This window comes from Helianthus annuus, chromosome 14 (assembly GCF_002127325.2).
Source record: "Helianthus annuus cultivar XRQ/B chromosome 14, HanXRQr2.0-SUNRISE, whole genome shotgun sequence".
Taxonomy (NCBI): Eukaryota; Viridiplantae; Streptophyta; class Magnoliopsida; order Asterales; family Asteraceae; genus Helianthus; species Helianthus annuus.
Genome location: NC_035446.2, coordinates 154921815 through 154940086, shown reverse-complemented (window position 1 = coordinate 154940086; position 18272 = coordinate 154921815). Strand labels below are relative to the sequence as shown.

At 38.4% G+C, this 18272-nt stretch overlaps 1 pseudogene; it reads left to right on the top strand.

Annotated features, from left to right (window-relative positions):
- The first annotated feature begins 622 nt into the window (after nt 1-622).
- The window catches only part of LOC110907637, a 58848-nt pseudogene continuing 41198 nt past the window's right edge, over nt 623-18272 (top strand).

The following is an 18272-nucleotide window of genomic DNA, read 5'->3' as shown; positions in this document are numbered from 1 at the left end:
CTACTGAGGTTGTGGAGGTGGTGGGTATTGATACCCATATGCAGGGTAACCCAGTTGGGTACGTAGGTGGAAAGGGTCCGGGGTAGAGAGTATTGTAGTTTGCCGCTTCAATGTACGGGTTAACTGCAGGTGCATTGTTGTAGTTATAACCCGAATAAGCTGGTTGCTCAAACGGGTTGTACCCAGCTACACCTGGGTAAGATGGAATTGGGTTTTCATAACCCATTGGTGGTACTGGTGCGACTGGTGCAGAGTCGACTTCAGAAACTGCATTTGAAGGCCCACCCATTTGTGGGTCTTCATGAAGCGGCGGGTAGTTGCTGTTGCTGGAGTGTTGGGGGTGCTGAAATGGAAACTCCCACGCACGGACATCCGTGCAGTTCTTCATCGCCTTGATGGTTCGGGAGGCAGTGGATGCTCTGGCGCTGGTGGTGGCGTCGTAACCGCCTGAAAATGTGGGTCCTCAGAAGGGACCTGGTGGTGTGGTGGTGAGTTGCGGTGAGGGGGAGTATACTCCCACTTGTATGAATCCTATCTTTCGGCCCAGATATCAGGGCCCTATAAGGCGAACCATGAAAGGATGATCCACTAGAAATTTCAATGGGATGCGTCGGCGTCCCAGATGGCGGCATCTCAGGATCTGGATCTTCGTCCATATCCATGTTTTGGTACTCCTGAAAATGATCAGCCAGTCCCAAAGGGTTTTGACCCTCTGGTTCTTCTATCTAGTTCATCGGGTTGGACCGACTTTGAAAATAAGGTGTCGGGTTCTGGAAGGAATGGTGTGAACCCGATCGCTGCAGAGGAATGTAAGAATGGTGAGAGTCGTTGGGCTCGTCCTCCTGCTGTGGCCCAAAGGAATGATGATAAGACGGTGAGGAGTTGAGCGAGACAGAGTGTCTCGCAGGCTCGAGGTTTGTCCTCCAGTCTTCGTGAGGACTTGATCCGAATGATGCGGATGGCGTACGCTGGTGAGATGGTTCGGCTTCGTGATCGTTCCTAGTCAGAATTGGTGCTTTTCCTTGTCTGCCACGTCCTCTTACTCTAGGTGGCATGTTTGCTTGTGATCCTGACAAAACAAACAAAAGAAACAAACAATTAGGATTAATCCTAGGTCCTTTACCTAGACTCGGAAGTCAAGGAATGTGCAACTGTGTCATTGAGATTAAACACAAAAGACTAGTGTTTAATTCACTCAATGTTGGCTCTGATACCAACCTGTCACACCCTGATATTTCCACGTATTACCGGTGGGCCCGGAGGGGAGTATCGTGACGTAGTTGATATCATTATAGTCAGATAATCACAGTTTAATGCACAGCGGAAGTCTTGAAAATAAAATATTAAAACAACCCGAAACACAAAGTATAATGAAATATTATACAAGCGGTTGTAAGTGGATCCACAGGCGGATCTAAAACATAAAGTAAATTGTTGTTCGAGAGATTTTAAGTATTAAGAGCTTGCAAGACTCTTTAACTAATACTCAGGAGCTTCCAGCCCATTTCATGTAGTACCTGCACTTAATGTTTTTGAAAAATACGTCAGTTTACACTGGTAAATACAATTAACCGACTCCTTTGAAAATTTTTATGAAAATTGATTTGAAATGCACAAGGCACAAATATTATTTTATATGTAACACCCGTCTAATTTTCTTAAATTTTTTTTTATAATAGATTATAAATTTACAAAATAAAGTATTGATTAAATAACATAACTTTCATTGAAGAGATTCATAAGTAGCATTAACCTTAGTCAACTAACGACTAAGTTAAAACGTTACCAAAAGTTGTTTAACAATTGTTTACAACCCATACACAAAAAGTCTATTAAAGATTTAAAACATTGCGGAAGCTTCAAAATGTAGTGTTCGGTTCTTCATCATTTGCTTGACCGTCCTCCGTAAGAATCCACCTTGTTACCTAGGGTCAAAACCATTAAAACATTAGTTTTGACATTGTTATATAGTACATAAACACAAGATCCAACATCAAATTTTAAATAATAAAATACTGATTTTTCTGGTTCCACCGTAACTTACGGTGTCACCGTAAGTTACAGTAGGTCCTGGAAATTCCTGGTCCGCCGTAAAACAGGAGTAACCCACCGTAAGCACCTGACCTCTACCGTAAGTTACGGTACTACCGTAACTTACGGTAGTCCCTGGAAATCCATAATTATGTTTGATTTGTTCCTTTCACTCAACCCAACTCTCGGATTTCGCTTCTCTAACATACCAATACATTAAATTCTCGTATTCCTAATATGTTATATATTAACCAATATCAAAGATCAACCCATCATATTCCAGAGCATTAACCATGCCTTACTTGATTATTCGACCCGTTTGGCTCATCTAAGGAATCCTCCCATATGACGACTACCAACGAGTTCCAACCAATTTTGACCTACTATTCAATGTAGCGACATCACCGCTTTAATTCAAAACAACTCTTATTCTAAAATTCAATTACGTATTATATAATCATCAAAATCTACTTAATGTAACGGGTCAAGTTACATACCTTCAAAGCAAGCCCTTCAAACGTGTGTCCACACCGGTTTGCCCGCTAGATGCCCCGGCTTCCTTTCCTATAGAGTTCAATCACTTTATGTTTAGAACTCTTTGTTTCACATACATAACGCACATTTTGTCATACATCATAATTATGCGTTTTTAACTTACAATTCAGTTTCAAGCCTTCTTTGAGGCATTTCAACAAACACTATAAGGGCAGGATTTTTTTTACATGTTTAAACATCAAATCTCTAGTTTATTATTTAGCCCTAATTTCACATCATTCAACCTTTTTACATAATTGATAACTTCAACTTTTCTGGAATCACTTCAAAATGGTCAAATTACACTAGATTCACAATCTATTTCCTAGTGTTCATCAAATTACACATAACCCACTAATCACCTACAATGGTGTTTATGGATTCACCAAATTTTCTTATGATTTCAACTTCTATTTGTCTAGGGTTTGTCCCTAAACATCATAGTTATTCCTAAATCATCATAAGGCAAACATGCAACTAGAATTTCAGATTTTTCCCAATTCATGAGAATTTCAAGTTAAGAGTTTTCATTAAATTTTACATACCTTATAATCCTCTTGCGATGAGGATCACGATTCTAAGCTCGGATTTTCGTTTGGACCAAATTTGCACCTCCAATTTGAGAGTTTAAGTAGAATTTTAGGGTTTGAGAGTGGGGGTGTCGCCCCTTGCTTGTTTTGATCGACCAGACCCCCAAAATGGGGTGTTTGGTTTGTTTTTATTTGTTTGATTAAAATCAAGTTTCAATTTTAAAAACTTAAACCCCTCCACTTTGATCAACATGAAATTTGGTTGCTTTTTAATCCTACGATAAGTTATTTCTAGACTATTAACTAACTAGGTTATAATTCCTAGTTAGTAAATTCTTGTTTATTTATACTTTATAACTCTAATATAAAGTTTTATATTTTCGGGGTGTTACATTATAACTTGAGACAATTATATAAAATAATCTTGTATACAAATTTATATGTTTGCCGTACGTTCAGGGCCCAGTTAGAAGAGCCGAGATAAGATTAATAGACACACCACTAGTATAAGCCCACAAGAAGTTTCCTCACGAGTGAGATACCATTTTACATACGCAACTGTCAGGTGTATGCCTACACCCCGTGCTTAAGTCGTGGTCATTTCAAATGAATGAGCCGAGGATATCTAGGACACGGTCATATTAACCCCCAAAGGCTTTGTATCAAACAAAACCGATTAAAACGGGTCATCTCAATGATTTAACCACTAATTGATTAAATATTCAATACCCGACCAAGCGGTAATAATTTACCGTATCCCAAGCCCGTATAAGGGAAAATAAGTTAAAAGTATTTACCTGAGCTAAAATGTAAATTCTACTCAGCCGTATATTCTAATCAGCAAGTGCAGATAGCTTTTACTGGGCTCATAATCTTGAACGAAGGTTTTAATAACCTATTAGATTCCTAACGGGTCTTATTTAAGTTGTAACTTAGACCGGTTAGTTTTAAAGAAAGGTTTACGGTACAAAACGCAAGATTTAGCGGTGACCGGATTGGGATGTAATTTAAACCCAACAAGTATGGAGACTTGTATAAAATGGGTAAACTAAATACATTCTGGATTTTGAAGTAAAGATGATAAGGTTTGACCCGTTTCGGCTAATTTATGCAAACTAGTTACATAAACCGTACCGAACTCGTATATGCTTAACGGGTAACCGGATGAGTCATGTACAAGTTTCACAAGTTAATATGCTTTAAATATGATATGATATCAGTAGGATATCTTTAATTATGCCCAAAACGAATTTAAAACCAATTTAAGTCCCGAAAGGGTAATTTGGTCATTTTAACGTTTATAAAAGAGGTTTAATAACAAACTAAGGTTTTGGTCTAAAATATTCAGTAAAAAGATTTATTTTATCAAGTTACATCAGTAAGATATCATACATATGTGAGGTTTATCATTTATGGCCAAATTATGCATCATAGGGGCAATTTGGTCATTTCACATATGCTTTTAAGGTCAAATTTGGAAATCTGAGTTCAAGACTTATACTTACTGTTAAAGTATAAAAATTTATTTATCAAATCAGTAGGTAATAAGTCTTAGGGGTTAAATATGGTTTTAAACCATACTATGCGCCTAATTAGCGTAAAAGTCGGTATTTGACGATATTTGAGATGTTTACAAAATTTTGAAGTTTTGATCAGTCTTGAATGTTAGAAATATTTTATTTAACACATGACATCAGTAGGAAAAGGTTTGGCATATAAAAGATATGTAAATTTCATTTTATTAATGAAAAGGGCATTATCATCAATTACCGAATTTATGCTAGAACTCTACGTTATAGTCAGTATAAAATTTGACAAAAATTTCCAAAAATCCTTAGATATTATATTATACCAGGAGGTAACAAGTTTGGTGGCAAAAATTGGGTTTAAATATGATTTATGCCAAAAATACAATTTAATTAACAAAAAGTTTTGTTTTACGATATCTTGCATAACTTTTATTTTAGACCAGAAACTAATGTTAAATTTTTATGATATACTTATATATCAGTAATAAAGCTTTTTGTCCTCTCACATTTTCAAAAATCTCGTTTTTATAACATAAGGGCATAATGGTCCATTTTTAAGCATTTAACGGAAACATGCAAATGATATCTGATTTCTAAGGGACCATGTAGTATGACCTCAGAGGGTTATACTAACATATAATATGGTCACAAAGAAACCCTAAGGCATAACTAAACTAAGTTAATTCGGGTCAGAACTGAAAGTCAGAGCAAAAGTCTACTTTTGCGACTTTAGGTTGTGAACCGAGCCTAATACTCAGAATTGTCGGGTTGAACATGCCTAAACATGTTATTTTATTATTTACCAAGTTATTTAAGTGTTAAAATGTATTTTATAGTTTCTACATTATCAGTTCTAATTTATTTAGTAAAAACTGACTCGTTTGACTTTTCTGTTAAGTAGTTTGACCCGACAATTGACCAAGTAAAAGTGATAATTAGGAGGTGCCCTTTTAAGAGTTTAACGCCTACATCATTTGTAACACCCCGAAAACGGGTTTGGTGATTTAACCACGTTAACACTACAGGACAGGTAAAATACAGTTAGTGGTAAAACTTACCCGGTAAATTTTAGGATTTGAATAAATAAATCTAATATTTATTAAAAGGATGAGAAAAACTTTGAGAAAAGCAAAGTATGTAAAAGGCCCGATATTTAACGGGACTTAAAATAAAACGGGTCGAGAACAAGATAAAGTAACTAGGAAATAAATAACCTAGTACAAGTCTTGTAATTAAATGAAAGAACAAAATATCAAGTTATAAACCAAACTAAAGTTGAGGGGCTTATGTTGTTAAATTTGAAACTTAATAATAAAAAAAACACCAAACACCCATTTTGGGGTGTCTGGTCGATCAAGAACACAGGGGGCGACCAAGACTCCCCTCACAACCCTAGTTCTTGCATTTTCACCAAATTGAAGGCTCAAATCTGCTCCGAGTCGAAATCCAAGCATAGATTAGTGATCACCTCAGTGAAGGGATCATGAGGTATGTGAAATTTTACTATATGGTTCCATCTTAAATTTTAGATGAACTTGTGAGATTCGAATCTGAGCTTGCATGTTCGTTGTTTGGATGAAATTAGGGATGAAACTATGTCTAGGAGTAAACCCTAGTCATTTATTTGTTAAATTGATGTTCATGATTGTGAATTCATGATCATACTCTCATGTGTCAAGTGGGTTTTGGAGAATTATGTTAAACACTAGGATTATCTTTGTTAACTTAGTGTATTAGAGCTCTATGAAGCAAATCCAGATTTGTTGATACGAAGATTTGTCATGAACATGTGAAAAGATGTTTAAATCTTGGTTAAATAGTTAGTCATGAGTTTGATTTCTAGTAGTAAAAATTTCATGCTCATAAGGTGTTCGATGTAATGCCTAAGTGAAATTGAGTACCTACTAGTTCATATCAAGAACTTGATTATATAAGGTGTTGTGATGAATGCTAGTGATATGATGAACGGGTCTCACTTATAGGTGAGAACCCATAGTTCTTGTGAAATGAATGAATAAATTAGTCTTGATAATCGCTAGAACTAACTAAAGTGATTGAAATGTGATAAACATGGTTAGAACTTTGGTTAAAACGGTGGTCTAAATATAACGCCTACCGGGTAATTAAAGAATGCTAAAACTAGTTGATGAACTCGAATATGCAATTAGTATACTAATGGGCATTTGACTTTTAAAAAGGTCAAACTGACCTACGATGTGATGAATGATAATTAGATATAGAAATGTGTAAGGTGGAATAATCGTACTAAGTCATGATTAAACTAACCACCTTGTGAATGATGAATAATAGTTGGCGCTTAACCAGCTAGGTGAAGCTTGGGGAGAAAGCGGGTCAAATAAATCAAGTACGAGATGAAAAGCGTAAGCCGGATGAAAAGTAAGTAAAGCTTACACCCTGTTTAGAAGTTATGCATTTAATTCTCGGTTACAATTACGACAAAGGTTGTATTCGAACTTTGATTCCGACATGAAGTGGTACGGGTCGGAATATATCAAAAAACGCGAAATGGAAATTTGGTCATAGATGACATATATAAATTGAATCTTTGAATGGCCACTTTGTAAGTAGGCCTAAATGAATAAAAACAAATGGGAAATGGTGATTTCGTCAAGTATAAAAATGGGTAAGGGTTGAAGTTTAAATCGACACCAATTGGCATAAGCCATGTTGGGTTAACGTGTACGAAACGGATTTAAAAGTCATAACTAAATGGTAAGGAATCCGAAGTGACTTACTTAATAAAATGGTAAATAAACACCATTGGAATATAAGCGCAAAATGGTTGGTCGTTTAGACTAAACGGGTCAAATGGTAATGTTAATACCATTTGAAAAATCACGACTAATAAGCACTTGTCGAGTCTTATGCTTACAGGAAAAAGCGGCTTACGAATTAGTGTTGCTATGAAATAGCAAATTGTTGAAGCAAGGTATTAAAACGGGTCAATAGTCTGACCCGAGCCAGGTACGCAAACATAAGGATGTAGTTAGAAGTGATATTTTGGTCAACTATTAGCGAAAGTCCTACGTTACAAAAAGAAGGACTAAAATTGACCAAAAGGCCCTTGAGGGGTAAATTGGGCAAACAACCTTTAAGAGTTGCTTAGAGTTAAGCGTTTTGTTAAATGGAGTCCTTGGGATACGTATAAAAATGGGGATAGGATGTAAACTAATAGAAGCGTGATTTAAAGCTTGCAAATGTTAAACACCCTTAACGGGTCAAAACAAGTATATATGCAAAATAGGATAAGATTGCATAAGAAGCCCGTAACTAGAACCTAACATAATAGGATATATCGAAAATATGAAGATCATGAGAATTTGGGATCAAACAAATATGTTTGTTTGATAAAGTGCATAATTGGGTAAAAATTCGATAAAAAGGTAACGAGTCGAAGGCTTAGAAGTCTCAAAATTTATTATGTTGGATGTTGGATTTTAACTCCATATGATGGAGAATTAAATTACGGACGCGTAGGAAAAAGAAACGGGTAAAACGGATTAAAAACGAGAGAGTTATGCTCGTTTCTGTGAAAACGGGTCATGCTGGGAATGTACAGCAACTGTTTAAGCAACATTCTGTGAAAACAGGGGCTAGGCGTCACGCGACGCCCCCTAGTTCTGGAAAAATGTTATTTTTTGTTTGTTTGACCCATGGAACTTGTTTAAACTTATTATTTAACTATCAAAACTAACTTTTAAGTTGGTTTCGATCATAGGTGAATGCCAAGAGTGCCCGGATGAAGATCAAGCTCGATGAAGAACCGAACACGAGATTAAAGCTTCCGCACGGCGATACGTCGTAACTTTTAAACGACGAACTCAATTACATTATGTTGTACTAATTTTTACTTTTAAATTGTAAAAGTTTTAGTAAACTCGTATTGTCATACGTATGTGTAATCGTATAAATATGTGTTTATACGAAACTTATATAAAATATTGTATTATAACAAGCTAGGGTCTTACAAGTTGGTAATCAGAGCTCATGGTTAAAAAGTAAAGTGTGTTCGGTTCGAGGCTTGATCGCAAATCCGGTAAGTACATGTATGTTAATGATTTAGCATGTTAAAGTGTTGTAAACAACACATATGGTTATCGTGTAATACACGTTACACCAATAAAAACGATATAGAGTAAATATAGTCAACGAAATTACACGCGTTGATGCGTATAGTAGAAAAGCCCTGTATTATAATGTGGGCATTCATTAATGTCGATATTGCTAACTTTTGTGAATGTTTTAATTGAAGGACACTCGCATCTGAAGATGACGAGAGTTGAACGAATTGTGGATATGACGGTGGAACGGTCCGAGGTATGACGAGAAGAGCATACTCATCAAGGACCTAAATCGCGTAGTGATCGCAAACAAGGATAAAGGCATGGAAAGCCCGTTAGGGCAAGCATTACCAGTGCACGCTTTTAAATTTAATCGCACAGGTAGTAATATGCAACAAATATGTAGAAATTGAAAGTTGCATACGTAGATTAAAAACTTGAAAAACCCCGAATAGAAAATGTATTCGGGATATTGTTTCCAAGAGAAACAAATAGAGGCATTACTTACATAGGGCGTGATGTGAAAACTATAAAAAGGTCATGCGTGTCATGTGTTAATCACTTACTCTGGCCAAGTAAGTAGTGGCATATGATACCATGAGCTTCTTGTAGGGACACATTTACGTCCGATGTAGTAAGGGCGGGGTGAATGGGACTAACTTAAATGGTACCCAAATGAATCAAATAAATAAGATGTTTGATAGTAAACGTAAACGCAAACGCAAGTCGGACGACGGAAGCGTATTACGTTAAAATGACGAGCCCGGGAGAAGGGACAAAGATCGAAGTAAATGAAAATACAAACCAACTAACGAGAATGTTAAGGCATGGGGATAAAGGTTTGACTGACATAAGTGATGAAATTCACGTGGACAAGTCAAACGAATTAAATAATGAATAAAGAACTTAATTGAATAAAAGCGATAGATTTCGCTAAGACGACCAAATAAATTAAAATGATGTCTAAAACCATATAAGAATGGTTACTTGATAATGATTATGGTAAAAATACCCGATGGACGGGTAGGATTGTGGTGAATGCGCAAACCGAGAGAAGGGAACGCGAAATAGAAAGTCAAAAGACTCGGAATAGGAGTCATGACTAAAGGATGACAAGAATTTTTGCAAACATAAATTTTGGTAATTACGTTCAACCATTTCAAAGTTGGACGGGTCAAATAGAGAATGAAGTTTGACATTCATAAGTGATGAAAATTCATCCAAAATGAGTCAAACGAGTCAATTAAGGAATAACGCTTAATATAATAGGAAACGCAAACCGGTGAAACCGGAAAGCTAAAAAAAACAATAAGATAGAAGGACCCGGGTAATGGGTTGTAAAGGAGTATAAGTATGAGCCGGGTAACGGTAAGTGTAGGACAAACCGACGTGTAAATGACGTTAGAAGTCGTAAAGTCGGAAAGATAGTCCGAAAGTAAACAAATGAAACCTTAGACTACGGTCAAGGTCAACTAAAGTTCAAAAGCAAAATTAAATGATTCCAAACATAACAAAGGATGCTTTAAAGCTATATAAGTATAAATAGACATTTGAAGGTAGACGTGAATAAAAGACGATCCATGGGATCATCATAACCTACGGGATAAAACGTAGTGATAAGGTCTACGGGACCAAGGAGACCGTTGGGTCATAAATAGAAAGAAACGAATTGTTGGGTCTCACCTTAAAAGGTGAAACATATAAAGAAATAGCCCATGAGGCTAAGTGAAGAAACCTACGGGTCAATATTGTAAAGCAAGGGAAACTGGTTACAATTCTCCGTGTAAAATAATAACGGTCGGGAATAAAACTTAGAACGGAAATTCCTACACATGAGAAAAAGATATAAGACAAGGAGAAAATGTAAACTAAAAACTTAGTTTTTAGTCAAAAGCAATATTTTAACAAACATAAGTAGTATAAGATGGTTTAGAAAATATTAAACACACATAAGGCCGGAGATGGCAAAATAGTATACTCGTGTGACAGGGTATGAAGTGACGGTGGCTAATTAGTCTAGCCGGCAAAACTACTCAAAGTTAAGAAAATGTCATGACAAATACAAAACGCTTGTTAATATAAGACAAGCGCGTGATAAACCTGTTAACAGACTAATGAGACTAAGCGGACACGTGACAACTCGGACAATAAAGATAAAGGATATAAGCTGAAAGTAACGGCCCGCGAGACCTTACACATGAAAGATGTATGTGTAAAACGAGAACGGAAAACAATAAATTGTGGGTTGTCAATTTCCTTGATATGATTAATTGACATAGTTAAAGAGAAAAACGTTAGACTAAAATTCAGTTTTACTAAGAAATAGCGTTTTTACAAATATAAATTCTGATATGAATTCAAATAGTAAGCATGAAGGATACAAGTTTTGACACTAATAGGCGCAAGACGATATATTCGAAAAAGTGATGTTTTCGAAAACAAAAGGTTGATATGAATTAAACATGATGTGACACGATCACGGTCAAGAAATGCAATGTGAGGTAGAATAACATTATAACCAAGCGAGCGGTAAAAGTAACTGGACTAATAAACCTAGTTAGTGAGACCGATTAAGGTCAGCAATTCAAATCAAGAAATTGGTTTACTTGTAAGCGGTAGATTCGGTATAACTGAACCGAATAAATAAATTTGAAAACAAAAGAATTTGTTGCTAAAAGTGAAAGATTTCACTAAAGACATTTAAACGGGTCAAAGTTGTCACACCCCCAAAATACCACCCAAGGGAAAACCCTATTAGGCGTGTGACAAACCAATAACGAGCCACCAATCATTTTGAACCAATCACAAGTTGTTAACTATAATCATCAATTGTTAACGAAAAGTGCCTTAAATAAGTTTAAATGTGACATGTTCAGCGGAAGCAAATGTTAAACCAAAGTTAAACAGTTTCAAAACCAAGGTTTAGTATCAATGAATCAATCACATGAATCCACCCAGTCGACCCATGACCACTCCAGCATCTCCAGACAGCAAGTTCCCAAGTCCAAGATATCTAACGACCTGCGAGCATGCAACAAGTGTATCAGACAACGCTGGTGAGTTCATAGTTTTACAAAAACGTTGGTTACCAAGTGTTTAGTTAATCCATTGAATTTAATTCCGAAAGTAATGTTGAAAACAATGTTGATAATACCCCAATACAAGACGGCTTCTGATTATTTTGCCCTTTCTCCAATGCTCCTATCAAAGCATTGGTCATGACTAGGTCATTAGTTCAACACCCGTCCTCCCAGGAACGGGGTGAGGTTGCCAAACCTAAGTAGCGCTACTAACTAATACCATGTTACCTCCCAGGTAACCAAACAACACGGAGGGACTTTAAAGGTGATAGGATGAGTATATTATCCAACATTCCCATTTTTACCCAAAAGACTTACCCCTCCCAGGGATACCCACTGACTGTCCCAACCACCGGGACGCATGCTCAATAGAGATGAACTCACCTGTGGTTTGCTCGGTAGAATTAATTATGTGTTCACAGTTTGATCAATCCAATCTTAGTATCAGTTCCAGTTATGGTCAGTTTTATAGCGTGTAATCATACGTTCCACATACACATTTCACATGAAACTCATACATAATGATATGCAATTCACAACAAGAAATCATGCATCGCACTAGTTACAGCATTCATTGGACACTCAGTTTCATCTTTGCTCATTGGTTTTCATCATGTGTACATGTATTGCATCACACTTAGCAAAACCACGCATGCATTCGTCAAATTATAACAACAACATCCACTAATTTATTCACTCAAAATTATTCAATCCTCACGTTTTACACACCACAAAGTTTCATACAAGTCATTACTTAACAAGTCAAACGTAGCTTCCCGTACTGTGTGGCCCAACTAGTTCCTGGCCCACTACGACATGTGACCCAGCCCATTGTTGTGCAACCGACTTGTGGTCCCCCTACCCGGCCCAGTTCGCGTGATACCCAACAACGTTGCAGGCCCAACGAGATACATGGCTGACTTCGAGTGTACAACCCAATACCTCAATTTAATCCATCCAGTGTGTGTTACATTAGATTCTAATCAGATTTCACATGTTATCAAATCAGTTTTGCACACCTCACATGTTATTAAATCAGATTTCAATGAGGAAAATTCAGCATGTTACCACTAAAACTAACATATTATAAACACTATCAACAACACAATACAATCGGTTCAATCATTATTTACATCGGCCCAATCATTATTTTATGTGATCAGATCCCTTTTCAATTTGTAGATGATTTGAAATTGATTTATAATAGTCAGCCACTTTCTCAATAATTTGTCAGAATTGCATGTGATCTATATAAAGTTGTCGGTCATCATATAATATTGCATGAGAAATCTATTGAGGTCCAATGAAAAATCAAATACAATTAAACCAAAAGTTGATTGTTTGAATTGTGTTAGTTGTTATCACCAGAAAGTGTTATTAAATCATATCACATCCGAAATCGTTCTAACAAATCATAACAATCTACAAGTAATTAAAATCAATTAACAAGAAACTGAAATCACATGCTCATCATATAATACGATACGAATACAAACTATAATCAAGAACTATAATCATGTAATCAGTCAAGGGTTGAGGACAATTATGAATACACTAACCGAACGAACTATGCTTCGAAGGTGGGGGGTCTGCTACCGTCGATTACTGAAGATGAGTAGGGGATGTGTTAGGGTTTGTAACTAATGAAATACAAACCACCTAAATTACGTAAATAAGGGGGCGAAAGGGATTTGGGCCGGAGAATAACAAACATGAGAGATTTGGGCCGTAGGGTAACAAACATAAGGAAACAATTTAAGTAGTTGGGCCGAGTTGTTTATGTAAAAAAATATGGCGGCCCAATAGTACATGTTACAAGTGCGGCGACCCTCCTTCACAAATATGTATTATTTACCCGAGTTGTCATACGTTAAAGTTTAAGCTTAACGGGGTTGCCACAAGATTAAACGTTACTAACCTTTTCAAGTTCGGGTTGTCACATCATCCCCAACTTGAAAGAAATTTCGTCCCGAAATTTGACAAGTAATCATAGAGGAGTTAAGTAACAGAAACTCACATTAAACTATATGCAACACTACTCACATAATAATCAAGCATTTCACACAATCGCTAATCATCCAGATAACTACGCAGACACAACGTAAACCAAATTGTAGGAACAGGATCGCGAAGTCAGTGGGGTGTCACATCATCCCCAACTTGAAAGGGAATTTCGTCCCGAAATTCGCCAATGATGTTAGTAGTTGATTCCATCGTTTAAATAAGTTGAGGACACCAAAGCTTCCTCTGATCATTGCGTTTAAATAACAAAGAAATCACAGACGTTTCATCGGACGAACACTGCCTTAAATTCGAGACTTAAATGGCATTGTGCACGTTACCCAATTCGTCGGTTATCCCGAGTTTGTAAGTCACGTTATATATTCTTCCCAGAGTGTTGTATGGCTCAAAGTGATGTAGATTAAGCTCGCAACGCTTCCCAAGCGTACCACACCCTCCCAGGGTGAGACTTTCAACATGATACGATGGCTTACAGCGATCTTCCTGTGTTTCCTAAGCCTATCAGCTTTCCTGACGGTCGCTCGTTGCCGCCAGACGATTTCCGATCCAAGCAATCTTCCCAAGAGTTTCAAGTACAATTCGTGGACCTGCGATTGCATTGTCAACCACCTTAATCCAATAAAGGGGTTGGTGACACTGTCCATGCAATATCTCAAACAGAGCTGTTTGAATACTAGAATGGTAACTGCCGCTGTAGAACTCAGCCAAAGGTATGCGTCCTTCCAATTTTTACCAAGTCAATCCCACACATGCTCACGGCATGTCTTTGAGTGTCAGGGGGTTCCGTTCACTCTGACCATTTGTCCCATGGTGATAAGTATTGCTCATGCCTAGACATGAGCCAAGAGCGTTGCGTAGTGTCCGTCATAAATCAGGCATAGCTCAAAATCAAAAGTAACAGAAGTTGGCACCTCGTGCCTAAATCCGCCTCTCAGAGGGGTATTCACAAGCTGTGAAGACTCGTCAGTTTCCTTGATTGCAATAAAGTGTGCTGATTACGTGAGACAATCGACGATCGCCCAGGTGATAACAATAACGTTTTTGTTTCGAGTTTTAGGTAGACTAGCGACAAAATCCATGGCAGTTTGTTCTCATTTTCCATATAAATGTTGTCGGTTGCTGATACTCCACCTCCCACAAGTCAAACGTCATTCACATACTTCGCCGGGTGGGCCTTCATGCCCGACCACCAGTACAAGATTTATAGATCCTAATACCTCCTATCGAAACTCAGACGACTAAAATATCGAAGCCGATGTGCTTGGTCAACACAAGTTCCCTATAGTTTCCGTATAATGAGGCCCACATTCGTTCCATGAGGTAGCGAATATCGTCCGAACCGCCAACGGGTACTTCTCCATGCCCCGCATGGGTTTAACTTGAAAATATTCTTCCTTCTGAGCAGAGTGAGTCTGATCAGGCAGGTTAGAGTCGATAGTGAGCTGCAAAACTCGTGCTCATTCAAGTTTCACAGTCGTAATCCTCCAAAAATTCCATCCAGCAATGCCATTAACTGATTTATCTCTTTCAAAACCCAGGCATACGGGAGGCCCTTGTGATCGGTCTAAGTAGTGCATTCGGTACCGTCCAAGTAATGCCTCTATCTCAAATCCAAAGACCACGGTTTCCACCGCAGATTGTGTGTCGTGCAGTTCCTCCTCGTAAATCCATCCTGTAAGTCATCACCCCCCCCCCCCCTCGTGTTGCAATCAGTGTGCAACTGGGACTCTGATTCGGATAGAAACGATGCTCAGTGCATTGCAGGGTCGGAATTCGAAAACTGAAAAGACGTTCTCCTGTTTTGTCTCCCACAAATACACAGCACCCTGCTGTGCTAAAGAGGTTAGAGCTGCGCGATCTCGAAAAAAAGAAATCCTGCGATGAATCTGCGATAGTATCTTGTGAGACCAAGAAATTGCCGTATCCTCGAAGGGATCTTTGGTGTTGATCGGTTTCTAACAAAATGGACCTTAGCGAGATCCGCGTGTATTCCCACTTCGTTGCTTATACGACCAAAATGTATCTCTCGAATCCAGAAGTTACCTTTAACAAGACTTCGCGTGGAGTGGATCCTCCCTCAGGAGCTCTAAAATAAGATACAAATGTCGCCCATGATGTTCCTTCCTCTTGGAAATGATCCAGGACGTCATCCATAAACGCGGTCGATTCATGTGGTCCATAAGGCTGTTGGTGTGTTGATTAACTCAATGGTCATGGTGTACAAAGTCGCAATGGCCGCATTACGTTCGCTATGCCGTTTCAGGAGCATTCTCCTCTTGGTCTTCCGTCAATACATGGTCGGGGCAAGCAGTTCTTGATTGACACCTAGCTGAGTTTTAGATAATCAGTACACATACAAGAAGGCTTTATCTTCCCGAATATAGCTGGGGCTCCCCAAAGCGAACAAAAACTATGTCTAATAAAACTCCTGTCCAGCAGTCCTTGTAGGTAGTCCTTGCAGCCCTCCTGGTACAAGACGGTATGTAGCGCGAGTAATCAGGGCTGCCCCTGTCGTGAAATCAACCTGAGATTCTGCCTAACAGTGGTGGAAGTAAATCTGAAATCTCCTCGAGTAGCACACTGAGAGGAATCATGAACAATTGGTGGATCCTCAATCCTCTTTTCCATAACCTTAGCATCAATGACAGTTGCTAACATAGCGGGGTAATCCCTCCGTAGACACTTCTGGGCTTTCATTGCCGAAATGATGCTATCCATTACACTACTCTGACATATTAGAGCATATAGTGACGCGAAATTTCTTCTCACAGGGTATATCTGCACGATTTCTGAATAACCAATCCACACTAACTACTGCATTGTAACCATCAGGGGTAGTAGAAGGAAGGTCGATGTCGAACACCAGTCCCCCAAGGTCGAGTTTGCATCCCAACGAACATATAAGGCTTCAATTGGCTTGCATCAGCCAACACCACAACAGGTTCGGTTTCAAGGAGCATCAGGGTTAAATAGAACAGAGACGAAGCGAATAGCTACCCATCCAAGCTATCGTGACTAAATGTCCTTCCATGAGTTTCATTTCCAGTGTTGTCTTTGTCATGAGAATTTCCAGTACTGCCGTCATTCCCTTGGTTGTCGTCACCTTCGTTTCCATACTGTGAGCTACGATCACGAGTACCTTGATGTTGCCGCGACTGTTGCCTCTAATATTGTTGCCTATAACGGTGTCCTGCGTCCTTTCACCAACAAGGTCCAGCTTTTCACATTCCGTGCCACGTCCTAAGGCACTACTCATGGTGCGGGCGGTTACACAGTCCGCTCTACAGTCACTCGTCATCGATTTTATCCCAATTGGTTCGTAAGAGTCGACTCCCATGAGTCGCTGGCAGGGGTTAAGGATTCGATTGGAGTCAAATCGTTGTTGTTCGTTGCCGGTAACTAGGGTCGTTCAAATGCTGAAGTCGGTAAAGTACTACGTTTACCCTTTTGTCCATCGTTCTTGCAAGTTGACTGAGTAATACACGGTATGTCACGAAAGTGTTGCAGAAGTGATCGCACTTCGGGATCTAAGGCGTCAACACGCTATGTTCCAGCAAACAAAGATAAGTGAGGGAAGTATGGTCTAATCATTTGACGCTGAGCCATCCAACTCAGGGACGTTCGTACTAGCACCTAACATTCTACACAGTTCGCTAGGCGTTCAGATGTGTGATCAGGTGGTACTCGATAACGTCGAGATACGTAAGGATCAGAAAGGGGTGAAAAGATCAAGTTCGAGTAGGAGACAATCACTGCTATGACTCCTATAGACCGCTGAGTTCTAACATAACATCAATTAACAGAGCGGAACCCCTCTCACACTCGTTAAACCTCACTGGGACTCACATGCACCCCACATTATTATTATGTGTGCACCCATAATAATAAGTTGATTTGCATGCTTATCTCAGTGCCTCTTAACTTGCGCTAAAAGGTTCCCCCACATTCAAATAGCAAACGAAAGGTTTTACAGGATCAAGAATCACAATAGTCAATGGGTAGTGTCACACTAACAGATCACAAGGGGTTGGTAACATAAGGGCTCATACTACTGTGCCAAGTGTGCATTCACGTGTAGTGTTATACATAAGTGTACACTAGATATACTATGCAATAGTAAATGAGAAACGAACCTTGCAGTCTGGAGCTGAGTGTCGTGGTCGATTTTGGTACTGTTCGGTTATAGTCTGGTTTTATGAAAACGTTTTAAAACCAAGTTCACTATAACCAGTGGCTCTGATACCAAACTGTCACACCCCCAAAATACCACCCAAGGGAAAACCCTATTAGGCGTGTGACAAACCAATAACGAGCCACCAATCATTTTGAACCAATCACAAGTTGTTAACTATAATCATCAATTGTTAACGAAAAGTGCCTTAAATAAGTTTAAATGTGACATGTTCAGCGGAAGCAAATGTTAAACCAAAGTTAAACAGTTTCAAAACCAAGGTTTAGTATCAT